This window comes from Aulonocara sp. 'chitande type north' Nkhata Bay, linkage group LG12 (genome assembly GCF_057382095.1).
Source record: "Aulonocara sp. 'chitande type north' Nkhata Bay isolate Kocher_YH1m ecotype deep benthic linkage group LG12, A_spYH_male_GT1.1, whole genome shotgun sequence".
Taxonomy (NCBI): Eukaryota; Metazoa; Chordata; class Actinopteri; order Cichliformes; family Cichlidae; genus Aulonocara; species Aulonocara sp. 'chitande type north' Nkhata Bay.
In genome coordinates, this window is record NC_141355.1 from 35,686,481 (window position 1) to 35,706,618 (window position 20,138).

General features: G+C 38.6%; 1 protein-coding gene across 2 annotated transcripts in view; it reads left to right on the forward strand.

Moving 5' to 3' along the window:
- Positions 1 to 1,841: 1,841 nt before the first annotated feature.
- LOC147317977 (spermatid perinuclear RNA-binding protein-like) overlaps positions 1,842 to 20,138 on the forward strand; it is a 99,625-nt gene continuing 81,328 nt past the window's right edge. The window contains exon 1 of one of the 2 annotated variants that reach the window (XM_086315408.1): positions 1,842 to 2,122. The gene's annotated coding sequence lies outside the window, so the exon portion shown is untranslated. The remainder of the gene's footprint in view (positions 2,123 to 20,138) is intronic. The other variant, XM_086315409.1, reaches the window with a different exon arrangement.

Consider the following 20,138-nt stretch of genomic DNA (forward strand, 5'->3'; position numbering starts at 1 on the left):
GAAACTCAATAAAAGGCTAGATTTTAGGGAAAATTAAACTGTATTTGAAAATATTTTATATACTATATCAAATATATGATAGTCATGGTAACTGGTGGGTGCAGACTTACAGTGTCTCTCTGATAGAATAGCATTAGCTTTTATGCAGTTTTCTGTGTGTTCATAACTTGAGAAAAACTCCAAACTGAATTATAGATGAAAAACAACTTGCAAAAAATAAGCAAATTTCTGATTTAATTTTAATCCAGTTCCATTCTTTCAGTAACATTTTTCCACTCAAAAGGTCCTTAAAGGATACAAAAAAAAATTCTACTGGAACCAGTCCCTGAGGATTTTATCAGAATGGACCTGGTGGGTTGTATGATATACGATCTTAACCTATATAATTTTAATATATTTAATCATCTTATAATTTCTTTTTTTTTTTTTTTTTTTTTTTTTGCCTGTCCCGTTTGGCTCTTTTGCCATCAGAATTGTTGTCTAAAGGCAAAGAAAGATGCCCAACGGATTTACTTTACCAAATTGACCATCCCAGCCTTGCCTTAATGGTCCATTTGATTCACCTTTTATTGTTTATTTTATTTTCACTTACTGAACATGGGACAGACTTGACTGGGGGAAAGAAGGGGAGAAAGAAAGGGGGAAAGAGAAACAGCTGAGAAGAGGGACGGGGGAGAAGGGCAAAAACCAAAAACCAACAGAATGAGCAGAAAAAGAAAAAAAAGAAGAAAAAAAGAAAAAAAATGCATATATCAATCACCTGGGTCACCTGCTGAGAAAGAAAAAAGAAAACAAGCAGAAGAGAACAAGAGTAATAGAATAAACAACATCACAATGATATATGGGAATATGACAGTAAATACTAAATATTAAACATTATTGTGCAGCACATAAGATCAACAGAACACAGTGTGCTTTGAGGTAGGAGCCAAAAAGGGTGTAGTTTGTGGGTGTGATCACCCGTGTGTACACCTGTGAGCATGGACGCGCTTGTTTTTTGTTTTTTAAAAGGTTCCTTCATGTAACGATCTGCTAGAGGGTGTGGGGGGGCCACAGCCCCGTCCTCCAGGGCATGAAGCAGGTATGGAGGAGATCAAAACTCCAGACATCCAGAGGCCCCCAGAACACAAGAGACCAAGGAAGACCAACAGAGGGGCAGCCGCGCCACTGTCCCTTATAGAAATCATCTTATAATTTCTACAGAATCATGGAGGAATTTAGTGTGCATCTCATTCTGCCAGATTATTCCTTGGGATTAAGTGGAATAGGTGTTGAAAAAGGGGACAAAGATAATTAAAGAATTAGTGTAATTATTAAAAAAGAAACAAGCCCACATTCTCATATGTTTTTACATTTTGGAAATATAATATAATATAATAACATAACTACAGAATTTTAAATGTGCACCTTTTAGACTTTTAACAGATTTAATGCTACCCCCTTTTATTAAAATTATGACTTAAAATTATGACTGCTCTGCAGGTTAAAATATTATATAGGGGAAAAAAGACTGGTCCCAACAAACAGATTTTTATGCCAAAATGTTTGTTTGTTTTGTTTTGCTTCGCTTTTTAAAAACTTTTTTAATGGGGGATTGCAGCTTTTATATTGCCTGGTCCTATTGATCTGAAAATGTAAGACTGCTTCCATAGGCAGAAAAGGACAGAATGTAAGAATATTGCTTGAATTCTTGAATGTCACTAAATCTGAAAGCTGTACTGTACTCTAAAGATAGTGTGACCAGGGCACAAACCCCATTTATAGAGACAAACTGGACTGCAACCGCTCATTAGACGATCTCTGTTTTTGCAGTAGCGATCGTCGTGCGCATGCGCGGCGTCAGTCTCCACTCTCTCTCCCTGCGCTGAACGCTGACAGGCAGCAGGCTGGCCGGAGACCGTTGGTGCTGCTGCCGTTGTTGTTGTTGCTTCCGCCGCCACCGGCTTCACTCCACGTTGTGAGCTTCCGTCCGGATACAAAGTGACGCCGGAGCGGGACTTACATTCAGTTAAAGGACAGAAACAACAGCAGCAAAGTGTTTTCGGAGGCTTTGGACTCGCTGACCGGCTGAGCTTTCTCCTCTCCCGTCCTCCTCCCGGTCGTCCGCGGACAGTGGTTTGAGGTAAGTGTCCGCTTTTTGTGACAGTTTTTGGGATGAGCGGTCGGCTGCTGCCCTGCGGGTGCCTGGTTTAACTTCAGACCGGCTTTAGCTCAGCTTCAGGACTCCGTGTTTTGTTTGAACGTGTTTGAACCAACTGCTCGTTCACGAGACGGACAGTTTAACGGGAAGTTTTCCTCGCGCGTGGAGACCCGCGAACCGTCCTGAATGTGGCTTTTAAGATAAAACAAACTGTCAGCACTCCTCTACAGGGTATAAACCCTCTCCTGTAGGTAGCGTGTGTACTACCTGCTAGTAAATGCCAAATGAAGTTTTCGCTGGCGTTCATTTGTGGCTCTGACCAGCGGAGAAAGAGCACCTGTTTGTTGGAGTATTTGAGGAGGACAGGTAGGCCCGCATAGCGCAGATGCACCTACACCCTGCATGATTTATCACACATTACCCTGCAGGTTTCCACTGAACAGCATCAGTACTTTGCAGCCTTGGTAATGCTGCATGTTTAGTCTGCTGCACTGCCTCATAGTAATGCTGTAAATACAGCACTCCATCTGCTAAAGGCTGAAATATGGATCTTTTGGACAAACAGCCTTAATATTCATGCTACTCTCAGAGGCGTGTCGGGGGGGGGGGGGTCATTGGGTGGTACTGAGCCCTCTTAGTGTAACAAACAAAAAACCCACAACAGGACAAACTAGGAAGTTTTCAGCAGGTGCGCATTTATTTACCACCCACATCAGAGGAGAAAACCTTTGCTTTCCATTGAATGTGCTTCCTTGTCAGGAGAACAGACTGTTACGTACATGTTGTAGCTGTGCAGTGTCACCAGGGGGCAGTGTCAGAAATGTGTGGACCAGGTCTGTGGGCTACTCAAGCTTGTGTTTATGTGGTTGCTGTGTCTTTGTAGCTATTGCTGTTCAGTGCATGACTGTATCTCAATACCGAAGTACGCAAGTTTGTACTTGTGTACTTTGCTAGTACTTCCAGTACTTCCAGAGGACAAGTGGAATGGCAGTGTATCTGATCACATGACATCTCAGCTCAGCCCAACTCATCTCCATGTTTTTACTCCAATCCATCCATCCATCCATTCTCTTCCGCGTATCCTTTTTAGGGTAGCGGGAGGGCTGGAGCCTATTCCCCCCACCTTGGCTATGTTTTTACGCCCATTCCCCCTTAATTTCACGGATTAATATTTACGGTGGAAATTGCCCATGATATGCTTAATTACTAGATTTCTTTGAAGAAGAACAATAAGCATAAAAAAGCCATCAAGGTGAAATAATATAGAAAGATTTAGAAAATAGCTTAATTTAGAAAAATTGCAGTAAACACTTGTCGTTGGCTGTAGCTCAGGAGGTGAAGCAGGTCATCTACTAATCGCATGGTTGGTGGTTTGATCCCTGGTTACTCCAAGTTGGCGTGCCAAATATCCTTGGGTAGGATGCTAACCCAAAGTTGCTTTCCGATGCATCCATTGGAATGTGAATGTTAGATAGAAAGCACTCACTAAGAAAAAGCATAGAAGAAAGTGTGAATGGGTGAATGAGGCGACTGTTCTTTAGATCTTAAAACAAGACTAATATGATAGTAGTCAGAACCTCTAGATTTAAAATGTAATTTATATGGCACATGTATGCACATGTTACTGAAATGGGAAGTGGACTGGTTGTTATATGGCACTTTTCTACTCTGAGCACTCAGAGCAACCTCACTGCTTTTAGTCTTCATGATTATTATTAGTGATTCATATGATCTGTTTCACACTGTTTATTGAACAAAGACAAACTGTTCAGATGCTAGAATGATTTCATTTTTATTCTGGTAGACTCTCACAACTTACAACAGACAGCTGGCGTTTAGAATAGAGTTGAGTAAATATTAAAAACATAATTTGATCATTTATGGTTTATCGTTTCATAGCTTGACATCTGTCTCCATGAACAGCATAAACATGCTGGCCCAGATGTTTCTGCTTCCAGAGAAAAGGCTCATACTTTCCTCCTGGATTAAAATATTTTTAATGTTCGTTTTAATTCAGGAAAAGCTGCCGTTACAATAAGTACAGCACATTTCTACTTTAGGGAACAAACCAATTTTCTCAGAAACAAGTAAAACACTGAAATAAACCAAACATCAACAGTTAGAAATCATATGAGTGAATTATATCTAGTGTTTAACTTTCACTGAGTGGCAAAAGGGTTTTGAAAATGATGTGCCAGGACTCAGATTTTCTGCCAGGTATAATGATCCTTGAATGAGTGGTCAGCTTCATGCCTAAAAACATTTTAAAAGTTTGTTTAATTCATCAAAGACAGTAATATTTTAAATTTTACTTACAGTTTTGGCCGCTGTCCTCCACTATTGCCGCTTTTGAGTTTCAGATGAAATGAATTCTGGGGTACTTGGCTGCACCAAGCACACACAAGTCATGATTAATGTACCCTCGATAGAGTGGGCGGAGCAAGAACACATCTGGGCATTTTCAGCAATTTTGAATTGGAACTGTACTGGGGTTGCTACTTATTACATTTCATAAGTACAGAAGTACACACATGTGTGCATTTTGAAAAACGGCCCATACCCAAAATAAGATTTGTTCTAGGAGTGTGCGAAAGGGCTCCTTGTTCCGTCTTTTCACAATAAAAGTTCTTGTCATACACTGTGTGACTGGGCTGTGCCATTTCATGTCATCCATGTATAATTTTTTGGAGTGGAATATTTCACAATATCATTGCTATCGCAATGCCATGTGTTTACATATCCAAGTGCACACAACAACAAGACAAGCCTCAGCAAGCCTCAGAGCTGGAGGCAAATCTCAGCCTCTGATAAAGATTTAGTACCTTCAGCAAACTCCACCAAAGCACAGTGCTTTGGAAGATATTCAAAAAAACCGTTCTGCAGCCCAAAAGTAAACAATATGATGGAAATTACTGATATGGTTATGTGGTGGAAAAGCAGCGATTTAAGCAGCTGGTTACAAAGACTTGAACGAAAATAAAACATTCAAGGTAAAAAAACAAAAACAAAAAACATTGTTTTATTTTGTGGCAGTGTTTTGCAGCGCTTCTCAAGTTATAAAGTTAAATTACTCTACTTGTTGTTAGTGTTACAGTTATTTTATACTTAAAAGACTGCATAAAATTTCCTGGGAAAACATTCCTACTACTACCAGCAGTTTGGTCTATAAAATGACAAAGTGGCCTGTCCAACACAAGCATACAATGTACTATAGTGAGTTTTAAGGTAGGGCTGCTCGATTATGGCAAAAATGATAATCACGATTATTTTCACTGAAATTGAGATCTCGATTATTTGACGATATTTATTTAACAATAACAATGTATTGAATAATGGCTTTAAAGATTGTCAAAAAAGAATATAAAATAGTGTGCAAATACTCCTGCAAACAGTGCAAGTGTTTGCAATATAAGAAATAAATGAAAAATGTAAACATCTATGTTTAGTGAACTTTGCAGTGTTGCTCTGTGGTGCAGCTACGACACCGCAGCAAAGTTTACACACTGTCTACTTGATCCACGTCTGACTCCGCGAACCCGTAATGTTTCCACACCACTGAAGTTTTTTTTTTTTTTTTTTTTTTTTTTTTTACCTCTCTTTTCAACCAACGGCAGTCACTCTCCTCTCCAAATAACTTCTGCTTAGCTTTCCGAGCTTCCCTCGGGTCCTCTTAATTGTTGTGATGCGTGTTCGAAATGCAGAGAGGTGCGCTCGATTTGCAACACGGAGCAGCGTGAGAGTAAAGCACGAGGGAGGTGATCGTTGAAAGCCCAGATCGTAATTTAGATTAAAATTCGATTAATTGAGCAACCCTATTTTAAGGTTTGAATAAAATATATGTAGGCAATGTGAAGATACATGGACATAAAATAAATCACCATAGTCCTGCTGCCATAAGAGTAAAAGCAACAAAGATCTTTCTCGTCTCAAAGGACTGATAATAATAAGTCAAATAATTTCATCATGGTTGTTGAGAATAAAGGCTCAGAGCTCTGCAGCCTCTGCAGCTGTAATGAGGATGTTCAGGTTACAAGGAGAAGGACTGGGTGAGACTACACTGGCTGTGTAATCATTGCCATCGCCTTGTGGTCATTTGAACACACCCTGGACCATGTTTGTTTAATGAGGAAAAGATTTGACATGCGGAAAAGAGTTTATGTAGCCATTGTTTTTGAAATGTCTCAGTTAGGGAACTTTAGTTTGTTTATATTTTATTTAAAACTGATTAAAAAAAATCATTAAAACCACAGGCATTCCTTAGAGAAAATGTCCTCATTTTTTGGAAATCTGATGTGTCATGTTCAAATGCAAAATGAGAATTCTTTCCTATTCAGACATTAATATTAATATGTACAATGTACCATTCATGCCTTGTAAATAATTCATTGTGTGTGTTAAATTGTGCCAGGCATCTTATAACTGTTTAATTATTAATTGGAGGATTAATTCTTCACGCTATAAATAGCTGCAGCTGTGATTGTTGGTGTGTAAAAATGGTTGACGTGCCCGGCGTTTTTGGCGAACCTTGCCATTAACCTTGCCGAACGTTTACTAATGTTTCTTTCTTTACATCTGCCAAGGTATTTTTCCCTCCATTACTTTTTCCCCATTTAGAAGTTTTTGTTCTATTCACAACCTGAAAAACCATCAAAAAACTCACATTTCTTCTCTCCGCTTTCTGCTGGTCTTTGTTGGCATTTTTTTTAACTTCTGGGAAAAAAAATATTTATAGGTGGAAATAATACAACGTGTGTGTGTGTGTGTGTGTGTGTGTGTGTGTGTGTGTGTGTGTGTGTGTGTGTGTGTGTGTGTGTGTGTGTGTGTGTGTGTGTGTGTGTGTGTCACACTACATGGCTATCTGCTGACTCCAAACACTGGCTCAGTCTGACTGGAAGAGACCTGGGCCATTTGCCAGTGATCATGTCTTATTCACATGTATAATTAGCCTGACAGTTGTTAAGTGTGTGCCCAATTTTAGACAGGATGCTACAAGATCATCATCAAAACAACAGATACCAGTATTGGGAGTATCTTTTGAATCTGCGAGGTTCAGTAGAGTTCTCAGGCAAACAATGCCAAGCAGCACCAAAGCTTTTGACAAAAGACGTTTCACACAAAAAAGAATTGAATAAGGATTTGGATTTACCATGGCAGTAGTTGAAGCTTTGTGACATTCAGGTGTGAAATTCATTTTAGTTAATTGGCTGCATACAGGCAGATATCAAGTAGGCTGAGCCGGTCAAACCTTTGGATAACAACTTTTATCTTTTTTTTTTTTTCTTTTTTTTTTTGTATGTTCACATTTCATGGGTTACTTGATGTTTTTTGTGTTAGTTACAGAAAAATACTAACTACTAAATACTAATACTAAAAATACTAACTGTTACTAATACTAATGTTTAGATTTGTATAGGGCTGAATGATAAACAAATTATAGCAGTACTAAAAATGCCCTTTGTTTAAAAAGAGTGTAAATCATTCAGAAATTAACTAAAACTATCAACAGAATGTGAAGATGGCATCTTATGTATTGTGCTGCTTTGATACTGGTTAAAGTTGAAATGGGGACCATTGCGAGAGGGGAGAAATTGAAACCTGGGGAACACAACAAGGTGGAGATAAAATGAGAAATCAAGACAAATCCAGTGTGTATTTATATCAGACATCACAACTTCTACTCTTCCCAGAAAGTTAGACAAATTGATTCATTGTATTAAAATGCTTAATGAATGAAACTGCACATTATATTTATATGTCTATGTAAACGGTGAAGTTCTAATCTGAATTTTAATCACATTCAGGGAATTTGTACAGTTTAGATTTGTGTCCAAGAAGAGACATTTTAAAAATTATTAAAACTGGTGTTGGCTCAAGGTTTGTGTAGAATTCATGTTATTATTGTAGACAGTTGACATATTTTGTTGGCTAGAAGAGCTGATATTCCATTTATCCAAGGTAGGGCCTGGCACTAGGAGACACAAGCTAGTGTCACAGACCCTGAGGCTTGTTCTCTTCCAGGTCTGAAAGAAGGGATCTTTTGATGTAAAGTGAATGTATTAACCAGTACACCAGGGAACCATCGCTTAATCAAACTGAGAAAAGTAAAGCAAAATAAAATATAAAAACACACCATATTTATATGCTAAAAATGGGTAATTGTAGCCTGTTCCTAGGTGGTTGCTAGGCAACATGATGGCATCATGATATCTGATATAGATACAAACCTTCAGGTTCCTAAGGTGTACCTGGTACAGGTAATCAAACAAACCCACAGACAGAGTTGTGGTCACATAGAGCAGAGCAGCAGGCAACACAGCAGCAAAGAATCATACAGGAATCTTCCAAAACTCTGCCTTTAAACCTGAGAGAAATTATATTTTTATATTAGTGGTGATGGTATTTTTTTTTGCTTTGTCACCCAACCCTTTTCTTATTTTACATCCACTAAGGAGGTTGACTTGGTTTGGTTTGTCTGGATTTTTCAAAAATATCTGTATGTTAGCAAGAACGCTTAAAGTTGTGGGTGGGTTATTTTGCCTGAGTTTGGGCTTTGCCCAACTTGTAAATTATTAACCTTTAGAGTCATAACCAAGGACTCTTGATTCTTGGTACATTTGTCATCACATCTTCACAAATGCATATCAAATTAAGATAAGAAAAATTCAAAATTCAGAGTTCTTAAGAATTGCCCACACCCACCCAAGAAAATAATCCGAGACTGAAGTCATGCACTGTGTGGAGTGAATTTTTAGCTGTGGGGGAGGCTTGGAGTCTTGGACCGTTCTTATAACAAGTGAATCAGAGTCATTGGATTCAGAGGCCAAAAATAAGCCTTTTTACCAGATGTAAAGTAACTTAAAAAACCCTCATGCCTAATCGATGTTTAATTATATTACTCTGTCACATGTCTGTGCCAGATTGAACCAGCTGATTATGACTTAACAGTCACTTCTGAAGCTGCTGCTGTTTTAAATGACAGTTTGAGGCTCAAATGAAAGCAAGTTGGTATGGAACAGCAACAGATCCTCTCCTCCTCAGGTTTTACTGCTTGAAAGGCAACGGGGAAGAGAAATTGGGATCTTCTGGTCCTTACCTCTGCTGTAATGGACAGTCAGCAGCTTAAAACATGGAAATATTAGTGTTTGGGAACAAAGAGGAGCTCTGTACTATTACTGCTCCCCTGCATTTGCATTCCATGCATTTGCCTGAACCTGATAAATACACACACACACGCGCACACGTCACAGGTTCAGGTTTCAGATGGGGGGGTTGTACTCGGTGAGCAGAGCACTGCTCGAAGCAACTGGCTTCTCCAATCCCAAGGAAGGTAAATAGAAACGGTAACCAGAGCCTAACCTTGGAGCTCAGCCTCCTTGGGATGGGGTGCAGCTAAAAGTGTTGACGAGGATGCAACACTGCTCTTGTAAATGAGGATCAAGTGTGTGTGTGATATTTTGATTTCAATTAGAGTTGTCCTGTGCTGTATGTAAGGAATACACAAACAGTGAATACTAAGAGTTTATTTGAAGCTGTGGTGACCAGTGGTGCTGAGGTTGACTTCAGATCAGCACAAACTCATTGTGTCTGACATAAAAAACAAAACCATGCAGTGTTTATTTTTCCACCATAAGTGTCATGAGCTTTAATTTTTTTTCCTTGATACTTTTATTAACTGAGAAGTTAACAGATTAGGATGGGACAAGTTGGTAACTGTTTTGAATGACTTCCTAGTTCTTATGCCAATCAAGAGAAGAAATGTTACGTCACTGATATTTTTGTTGCACATTATGTAGAATTGCTATTGTAGTAAATCAAAGGAAACCCATTGGCTTGGCTTCTCTGGCCTAACCACTCAGAAAAATCTCTGGACTCATCACTTAAAGCATTAAATAACAGAGAACATTATCTATTATTAAAACTTTTTTTTTCTCAAATGTAGTACTGCCAGTAAATCTCTTACTTATGTAGTGGTGAATGACAGGCCAATGACAGGCCATGATAACTTTGTTATGAAAAAGACTATAAAATGAACAATGATCCAGATTCATCTCGCTCAAATGAAATGAGGAATTCAGACTCCATGGGCGTAATCGATTGTTAAGGACAAAATACAGGTAAAAGTTAAAAATGCACGCCCTCCTTTTTTTTTTTTTTTACAAAGTCATCCAGTGGACGGGATTGGACGTTTTTGGTGGACTGCATGCTGGACATCCCAGCTGTGCAGCTGTCTAAAATCACTTCACGGTCTTTTCCCAACGTGTCGGTTGTGACATTAGCTCTGGAGCACCATCACATGGTATGTTTTTTTTTTTTTTTTTTTTTTTTTTTTTTTAGCTATCCCCAGCTGTTGTGGGTCACTTCAGGTTCTGCAGTACATGCAGGGGATGGCAGTGATGCTGTCCTTTTGATTTGCCCTCCCTGCAGTAGCACACAGTGTCTTTATAGCAGAGCTGCCTGCACTAAGTGAATATCTCAGGATGTTTTATATTCCCTGTTGATCTTCCATTTTCATGAATAACATATACTGAGCATGCCTTTATTTTTTTTAGCATGGAAAGGCTTTGAAAACACATTTAGATGATCGCGGGAAGCTAAAGCTCTCCATGGAAACCAGCCTCATGAAAGTATTTGCTGTTAGAAGATCTCAACCCAGACAGACCTGCCACACTTATTTAATAACTACATGTATGAATGAGAAATGGTGGATTAACTTGCTAAAAAATGTGGTGATTAGGCCAAAACCGCTATTAAGTATTCACTGGGAACTGTTGTATAATGACTAGCTTCAAGGTAGCATTGTTTTACTAATTCTTATAACTTTTTTAAGGCTGTAGTCGTTTATTTTATATTATTTAATATTGTACTACACTATATTTCATTCATCTCATTCTCTTTCTCTTGACAGTAATGTCTTTAAAGATAAGAAATGTGTTTTGGGGTCAACTTGAAAAGCAGATACAAAATGTCAAAGTGAGATCAGAGGTTAAATGTGACATAATATTTGGATGCTAACTGTATGACATTTAGATTTCCCATATACCTTAGTCACCCTTTGTAAAAATACACAAAGAAATCTAGCAGTGAAGGTCATACTTTGCTTACATCTTGTGGGAATCTCACTGGTGCATATCAATAGTGAAATATCTCTGCATCTCTTTAAGCTACAAGCTTCTCGTTTTTGTTGAAGAGTGGGGAATTAATCCTTTTAACCTGAAAAATATGTTCATAAATTGACTGTGCATTATTGAGATGAGATTATACATTTTTCCACCAATAATGGTGATGTTTAAAACTCGCAGTCAAACAGTAAATTTAGAGTTTATCACAGAAATAGATTGTATTTTATGACGGTAAATAGCGGCAATAACAAGTTCCTCTTACTTTCTTCTCCAGTGGGGGAACTTCAACTCCACTGTTGGACTACGGGGCGGTAGTCCTTGTTCTTCTGTAGCCTCAGTGAGCTGCAGAGTTACAGAGCAGAAGAAGAATTGGCATCGCCAGCCACCATCAAGAGTTCATCAAACTGAGCTGAAAGACCACAACATCGTCGACCTGTCAGTATTCTGGACCATAAGTCCATGACTGAAAGGAATCTTACATATAAGATGCATCTGTGATGCTGCAGTTCAAGAAATATCTAATAATGAAAACATAATCAAAAATCAAACATAAATAATGGAGATGGGAGCAATAAGATTTGATGTTCTTTAATAATGCATTATTACAGTGGAGGCCACAGATTCAGCCTGTTTTTAGAGACGGATAACTCAATATTTGGCTAGTAGTAGTAGTATGGCTTCTGTAATTCAAACTGTTTTTCTTTTCGTTTTTGTCCTGATATTTGTAAATTTGTCAGATCCGCACAAACCCATTTGTCCTTTTAAAGGACAGCCAATGCCTGAGATTAAGATTAAAACTTCATTTTCTTTATTTCTTATGACAGAGAAGCTTTGCAATGCTGGACACATGTAATCACATAAATTATGAATTGAAACTAACATTTAATGAAAATTACATCAGCATATTGTTCTCTCGACCTGCTGCCAGCATTGATCTTCAGACTCCGGTCTGCTCTCATGTATTGGCTGGTCTGCAGAGGCTTCTTGCTCTCTGTAACTGAACAGAGCTGTTGAGGTAAAACTGTGAAACCTGAGTAGAGACTTTCCTACCACCATCAGCTCCATCTTCTCTTATTTCAGCTCATCCTTCGCCCTCATTTCACCAAGCTAGAGAGCCCGGCTCATCCTGCATTACAAACCTCAGAAAGTAACCTTGCTTTAGAGCCCTGATGATGACAGAATCCAGTTGGAGCCGGCATCTCTTTGGTTTTGCTAGGGTGAAATGAATATCTCATCATCTGAGACTTTTTTTTTTTTTTTTTTTTTTAACTTTTTTTCGAGAGTCCCTGAGGACATCTCTTCTCCTGAGCTGTTTGATGTGCTCTGAAAACAGAAACCCTGCAGCACTCTGGATGTTTGAATTGTGGTAGCTGCCAGTCAGTTTATTTCTGCCAGCACCAGAACTTGTTTACCAAACCCTGCATGGACTTTGATCACAGCCCTGTTAGCTTACATTTACACTCAATTCCTCAATGACATGCATCAAAAGCCAGACCTCTCTTGAAGTATTTCTTCATTTGCTATTTAACTATTTAATGTGTGTTGTGGTTGTGACTATGAACTTGTGTGGTGCTATTCAGCAGCTCACTGTGACTAAACTATGTCTGGTTGCTAATTTTATTTCTACTTTGCATGAGTGGCCAGTTTTCAAGTGGACAAGTCTCTTACTTTTATTTTGAAAGTTCCACTAACCAGCTAGCCCAAGCAGTACATCTCTGGAGTTGGAACAATTGGTGGTGGGCTATTTAACTGCTGGCTGGTATTTTGGCCTGAATTATAGTCAATATTTAACAGTTTAACTTTTTTAAAGTAGTGACTCGATGTCATAGTCTCTGAATAGCAATAAATGAATGTATAGATGGATGCTACCACTTGTGGAAAACCATTAAACCTGGAGCAGTAAAAGGTTGTGCAGCAGCAATAAAAATCAATGTTCCACCGAAAGTAGTGAAAAGGAAAAGATGGGCAGTAAAAAAAAAAAAGGTGAGGAAGGGCTGAACATATCAGATCTTTTAAAAGGGAAAAGAAAAAAGAAGGGCACAGGGAGATGATGCACCCAGATGTGCAAAACTGACATGTTTTCAACAGCACAAAGCAACTGGAAGCTGTGGATAAAGAGTGAAATGTTGAAGAGTTCAGACTTTTAAGTATAATACTTGTCAATCTTTTACAGAGAATTTTGTATGCGACATTTGTATGTGGCCAAATATCACAAATCTCTTTAATTTTTTCAAAGATGACTTGCCTATGAGAAATACAAAAATTCATTGTATCCATTGTCTTTTTATAGTGACAAAAACCCAGTCTTCCACCAGTATTGACCTATAAATTAGCAATGATGATCTTAGAAATTACTTTTGTCCTGGCTCAGTGGCCAAGTTTCTGCCACAGAGGTAGCAAGTACTTCTGAAGGAAAGATAATGTACTCTGGTCAGACATGCTCCATCTCCACCAACTTGGACTCCAGCTGCTGACAGTACTGCTTGAGCTTCATGTAACAGATGATTATGTTGTTTAGCTTTTTATTGGTCATGAAATATTTTGCTAATACAATGATTGCAGGAGAAGAAACATGAACAAGATTGTTTGAGAGTTCACTTAGAAAAGCAAATGTACCAATTTTCACTTCATCTGTGCCTATGTGTGTGTACACATCGGATATTTCCTGACTCAAAATGCATTTTTAAGAGAGAGGCTATTGTGCTTGTTACCATGATTAGTGTATAGTTGATGCAAAGAGTCCATGCCACCTAATTGAAGACGTCTTTGCATTTTCCTGGTATTTCTGCTCATTTATTTTTATAACCTTGATCCACAGATAATGAAATATTGTTATTGCCACTCTAGTGATTTGACTTTGGGAGAAGTCCAGAGTCTCTTTGGGGAAGGGTGACAAACTTTTTTTTTTTTTTTTGTATAATATCCGCTGTCACAAATACAATGTAAGTCTGTGAGGGAAAAACTGTTCTTCATAGTCTGATTGTCCTAACATCACCCTGTAAGACTGCCAATACCTGATATGATTGCTGTGAAGATGGGTGGGGGAGGTGAGCATCATTTTAAATCCCTGTTTCTGCTGGAAATAAAACAGTGCAGTATGAGATGGGAGAGCCAAAACAATAGTACTCAGAATAACTGCAAGGTTACTAATAAATCTGTCACTTAATCACTTGAAACAACTCCTGTCACATTTATTGGGTTTTCTATGTAATTTCTAATGTAAAAATATTGATTAATTGATCTTTCAGAGTCAGCAACACATGAACCAGTCTCACTTTAGGAGTTTGTGTGCTGCCTTAGTGCTGTCTAATTTATAAATGAAGATGCATTAGTAAACTTATGAATTTTTTAATCTCTGTATGCTGAACTTGCACAGACATTAATGTATACTGTATTACATTTTGGCACTGGTGCAGCTTCCTGATCAGCTGTCAGGCTCAAATTCAGTTCTGATGTGTTTACAGGCTGCTGGAAATAATGCATTGATTATAATGGTCAAAGGTACTCACAGTAACATGTAGGGGGTCAGTTGTGAATGCTGGGTTGCCAGTCCCAATCAAAGTCTGACATATATTTTATAACAACCAATCAACCCTGCAAAGAACTAGGATTTGTACCAGTCCTAACAAGCTATACGCATCCCAGTGCATTACCTGCACTAACCAGGCTGTAGTCTCCAGTTCTTCCACACAAACTCCAGTTACTGTGCTGAATCAGGGGTGATGGAAGCCTCCCAGGGATACAGGACTAGGATGGAGGATAGTTGGTTTCCAGATTTGGCAAGAACAATGTTCGCCTTCACAGTAAACGCTGTGCCTTACCCCTGAAAGCAGCATGTTTCAACTAAATGCTTTTACTGTCAAAGCGAATTTCCGTTTCTGGTTTGCGTCATTCTCGTCACACTTTAGCTACCTCTTAGCGAGTAGCTGGTTTAGTTGGATACTCATTTATTCCTAGCGACCAGTGGTTGCCAGGCAGTTGCCAATGAGTCTCTAGACCGTTTGAAAGAGATGGACTTGAGCCACTGCTTGTTTGAGGTTTGCTGGAAAAAGGCGCATAGAAGCAGGGTACTTTGCACACAGCATGAAAGGATGGTCTTCACTTTCTCCTCTGTGCATTCGCGTTCATCCAGCTTCCTGCAGATGAAGGACAGAGCTTATACACTGGATAAGCATAAAAATGGATTTCAGGGTGACACTGGCACATTGAGCTGAAACTAGCCCTTTTATCTATCATCAAGACATCAGCAGCCAATGATCCCTAAACACAGCATGAGGACCAAAGAAATATGCTGTGACTTTATTTCTGTAGATACTTTTTGTCATCATTCAATCAGTCAGCAGGAAATACTATCAATTATCTGTTGACTAGACTGTTGGTGTCTATTTTTCCTAATATAATTCAGGTTGGTAGCTATGACACCCAATTAGGGCAATTAAACTGAAAATAATGTTAAATTGAAGCGTATCGTGCCAAAATAATTGAACTTTACAGTTTTCTTTGGAATGAATGTGACATGTTTGACTGCATATCATTTTGCTGTCCAGTAAACGATGTGAGCAACAAAGGATACTGGAAAACTTTCTGGGAAAATCTGGGCTGATTAAGAGAGACGTGCATCTCACTGTAGATGCACAGCTCTCATATCTAGAAACATGCTGAGTTTCTATTCTGTTAAAGGAAAGAAAAAGGAAATGTCACTAGTGTGATGTCAGTGGAGAGTTTGTTTTGTCTCAGTGGTCCACTCAGACTCTCAAATATGCTGTCTGTATTTTTGGCACGTAAATATCTGAAGTAGACTCAGATGGTTTGGATGAAATTAAATTTTTTTATCACCACAAATGTAATTAATGCTATTGATATCTACGGTAGTTTTTTGGCTCTGATCCCAACCCAAGTTCAGTAATAGAGCAGACAATATTGAATTGACTGGAGTCCAGTGTTTACCACAGAACTGCTTTCTACTTGTGGTGATAGCAGGGGTGCATACACGTGTGGATGAGAGTGCGCATGAAAGATGGCGAATGCTGTTCGCATCCTAAATGACTTCTGTTTAATAAGTGATGACCTAATGATCCTATTTCTCGTTCCTTAAGCCTAGCGCATTGGATGAGCTCTCATCCTCATAATGAATATTTTCACCTAACAAAGCCACGCCAGGTGGCTGAGTTTGTTAGCTGCGTAAATCCATAATTTTTCGACAGTCCTTACTGTTATCATGGCTTCTCAGGGTGTGTTACCTGTTTTTGTGAAAACATGGTTTTGACACAGTTTAATGTGTATTCTGCTCTGTTCCTTTGTTGGGTTTTAAATAACTAGAATATCCCCACACTTCCAAATTAGGTCAAAAGGCGACAGTGTCCTCGTCTTTTCAGACTTGGGCTGTGTGTTGGGGTGCTAGCGCTGTTGCTTTAGTTTTCATTTTGTCTTTTTTTTTTTCTTCCTACGTAAAATCCTTACATACTAGTGTGTAGCAGCCCACACATTAGCACATGTGATGCTGCTGGCTATGCTCTGTGTATCAACCTAACCTGACATCGCTGTAACTCTATTGCAGCCACATGACTGGTCTGTGGGGTGCTATTACCATTGTCACTGGCTGTTCATGTTGTCTGTGAAAGTATGGATCTCTGTCAACTTTATATTGATGTTTTATATTGCGATAGAGGAACTTTTTTCACGATAATTATTTTAATGTTTTTATTGTCCAGCTGTACGTTGCTGTGCTAATATATTTATATTAGCATGCCTATAAGTCTTTTTGCTAGCCAAAATAAGCTCGACTTTACCTCCAGACATTGCTGGTATTTAGTTTTCCATCTTTCTACACATCCAAAGTTATAGCACTGCTCCTTTTTATTTATTTATTCTTTAATGGAAGCTTTAGAAACCAGATAACTACCCCAGACTCTGTTGATGCTTGTAAATCATTTTTTTCATGTCTATGTTGATATGAGATTTTCTTGTAACTGTTGGGAGAACAGTTACATGAGCTGAAAGAGTTAGCTCCCGGTGGTCTCAGTGTCTGTTTGCTTTTGGGAACTGGATCATTTGAATCTGAAATGAATAATAATGTCAGACTTAACAAGTGGATAAAGTAAGAGTCTCTACTTTTTGGAAGCACGCTGTCTTTTCTTCTAGCTGACAAATAGTCATTATTCCGCTCTGTAGCCCTGGTGAGCTGTAGGTTCTGTTTAGAGCGACCATGTTGCTCACAGTGGGTTTTGTAGAAGAACTACCATCTCAAGCTGTGATCCACAATAGTGGAGTTGAAATCCATCAGGCCACAAGAGAGACAACTTTCTGAAGAAGCATTTTAATGATATCAAGGACCACTGCGGTAGGGGTCTGCAGCTATTAGGAAAATCTGAAACTCTCATGTGAAATTTAGTATTTTGCTTAGTGTGGCCTGAGTTTGTTATAAAAAACCAGATCAAACTAACGAAGGAATGTAAATATTTGGTGATCAGATTAAAACCTGACAATTGAAACAACAAAACTGTCCAAATAACTTATTTGCAGGTTGTTTTTCTGTGTGGCTTAATATAACCACTTCAGTGCTTACATCTCGAGGTAAGGACTGTCTCAGGGTTTATACTATAAGATGGCTTCGACTGTCAGGCTGATGAGAGCTTACATTTCATCTCTTTGCTAACCCTGAGTGATATCTCTCATCTTTTGGTAGCATCATAGAGCTTTTTTTACTCAAGTCAGACTTTTGAAATTACTTGCTGCTGAACTTTAAATCAACTCATTAAACCAGGTTTAAACTGGAAGAAAATAAAAACACTTATTGGTGTATATGAAGTTAAAGCTGAGGTCATCTGATGCTGTTAGGATGGGTGATTTTTTTTTATTTATTTTTTTTTATTTTTTTATTTTTTTTATATTTTTTTATTTCCCCCTCTCATTTCTTCGCTTCTTTTATTTCACACAGCAGGAAAGCTGTGAATAGGTATGTAAGCTGTGAGTGTGATGAGGTGGAGTCAAGAGGCACACTAATGAAAGCCATCAGTGGACTGAACTACTTCAGAGGAGACTCTCCCACAGCTTCACCTGAGCGTTATCCAGTACGGGAATTGCATCATGGCCCTCAAAAGCTGCCAGGGCTCAAGCTTTCATCTTCACTGTTGAGAACATAAAAGCTCAACTTTCTTTGTGTTTTTCATAGTGTATTTAGGGCCTGACAGTGAGTAGGTTTGGCTCAGGGCTCAGGACTGTTTCAGGCTGTTCTGATGGCCCAGCTGGTGGAAAGTACAGCCACAGCAAGCTGGTTGAATCTCAAAATGCTCTTTATATGTGAAAAATCACTTTAAAGTGAATGGACCTATTATGCTAATTTTCAGTTACAAGTGTTTATTCTTAGACTCCACTACAGTGGCTTTGCATGATTCACAGTTATGATTCATTTATGTTCTGCTCGGCTTTGGTACAGCTCCTTTATTTATAAAAAAAATAAATAAATTCCTGTCCTAGCTCTGAAATGTAAAAAACAAACAAACAAAAAAAGGTATTTGAGTCCCTAGTTGTTATTGTTGTTGTTGTTTACATTTATAATAACAAGAAAAGAAATTTTTTTTCCCCAAAGGTACAGAAAATTGTATACAATAAAAAAAAAAAAGTTTTTGTTTTTTTTACTTTTAAAGTTCATCTTACAAAACTAACTGCTGGTTTCCTGCTGTCAGTGTTGGAAGTCTGTGTGTGCAGGGCCACAGATGGCAATGGACTCTTGTACCTCAGGAGACCAGCAAAATGTAAAGCTTGTTGACTCTCCTTTGCATCATTTGGAAGAAGAATAGCTACTGCACTGCTGTCTCTAATGGCAGATCTTAATAAACTAAACTAGTCATCATGGCTCACGCTGAACTAAACTATATATGAGTTTGCACTTTGAAATCAACATTACAGTTTCCATGTCTTCAAATTTAGTAGGATTTTTGTGCGTGACCTCAATTTTACCGTAAGATGGTAAATGCAGCAGACTGTGCTGATGCTTTTGAAGTCATAACCTCTCTGAACTCGCCACTTTCCTACTTTACAGGTCTTTCTGTTTGTTTAGTTTGTTAGGGCTCTTCTTCTTCCTCGCATGTTTGGCATCATTTTGAAATGCTTTGTTCCTATAATAGGATCAACCAATCATCTGTCATTTGCATGTGACTGCGTATAGATCCACAACGGACTATAAAGGCAGGGAAAAATGCATCGCTATAAAGGAAAGAGCTGTGTTGATTTATTTAACAAGAATAAAATAGAGGAATAATGTTACCCTCATTATTTTGTTTTAATTGTTATTAGTGGCTCTATAGTGTGGTGGTGTACAGTACGTGTTTGCCTCTGATTTTGATCCTGGGAGGAGACACCTTTGTGGTTGCATCATTAAGGGCATCTGGTGTGAAAAGTCTGCCAAACCAAACATGCGGCACAACCCACTGTGACAGCCACCTGTGAAACAGGGAGCAGCCCAAAGTAGCTTTTTCATTTTGTTTTCATAGTCAATAAAAGTTAAAATCATAATGAAAATGTAAAATTCATAAGCAGCCCTATCTCAGTCATGAAAAACAGTTTTTCTTGGTGTTTGCTTTCATTTTCACATTCTGGTTAGGGAAGGTGGTCCACACTGCTAGGTTTAGACACCCAGTGTACTGTGCTGTGGAAAGAGATTAAACTTTAGGCCAAAATACATTATAGGAACATCTTACAAAGCTTAACACAACATTGATAATGAAACTTTTACTTGTGCGTCTTCATACGACCGTAACATCACCACCTCTTAAAGGCAACAGCCTACTGAGGCACCTAGAAGGTACAGAGACTCGTATCAGCTCAGGTTGGCCGTTCATTGAACTGAACTTTCAGTGAACACCGAGATCAGGTGCTGA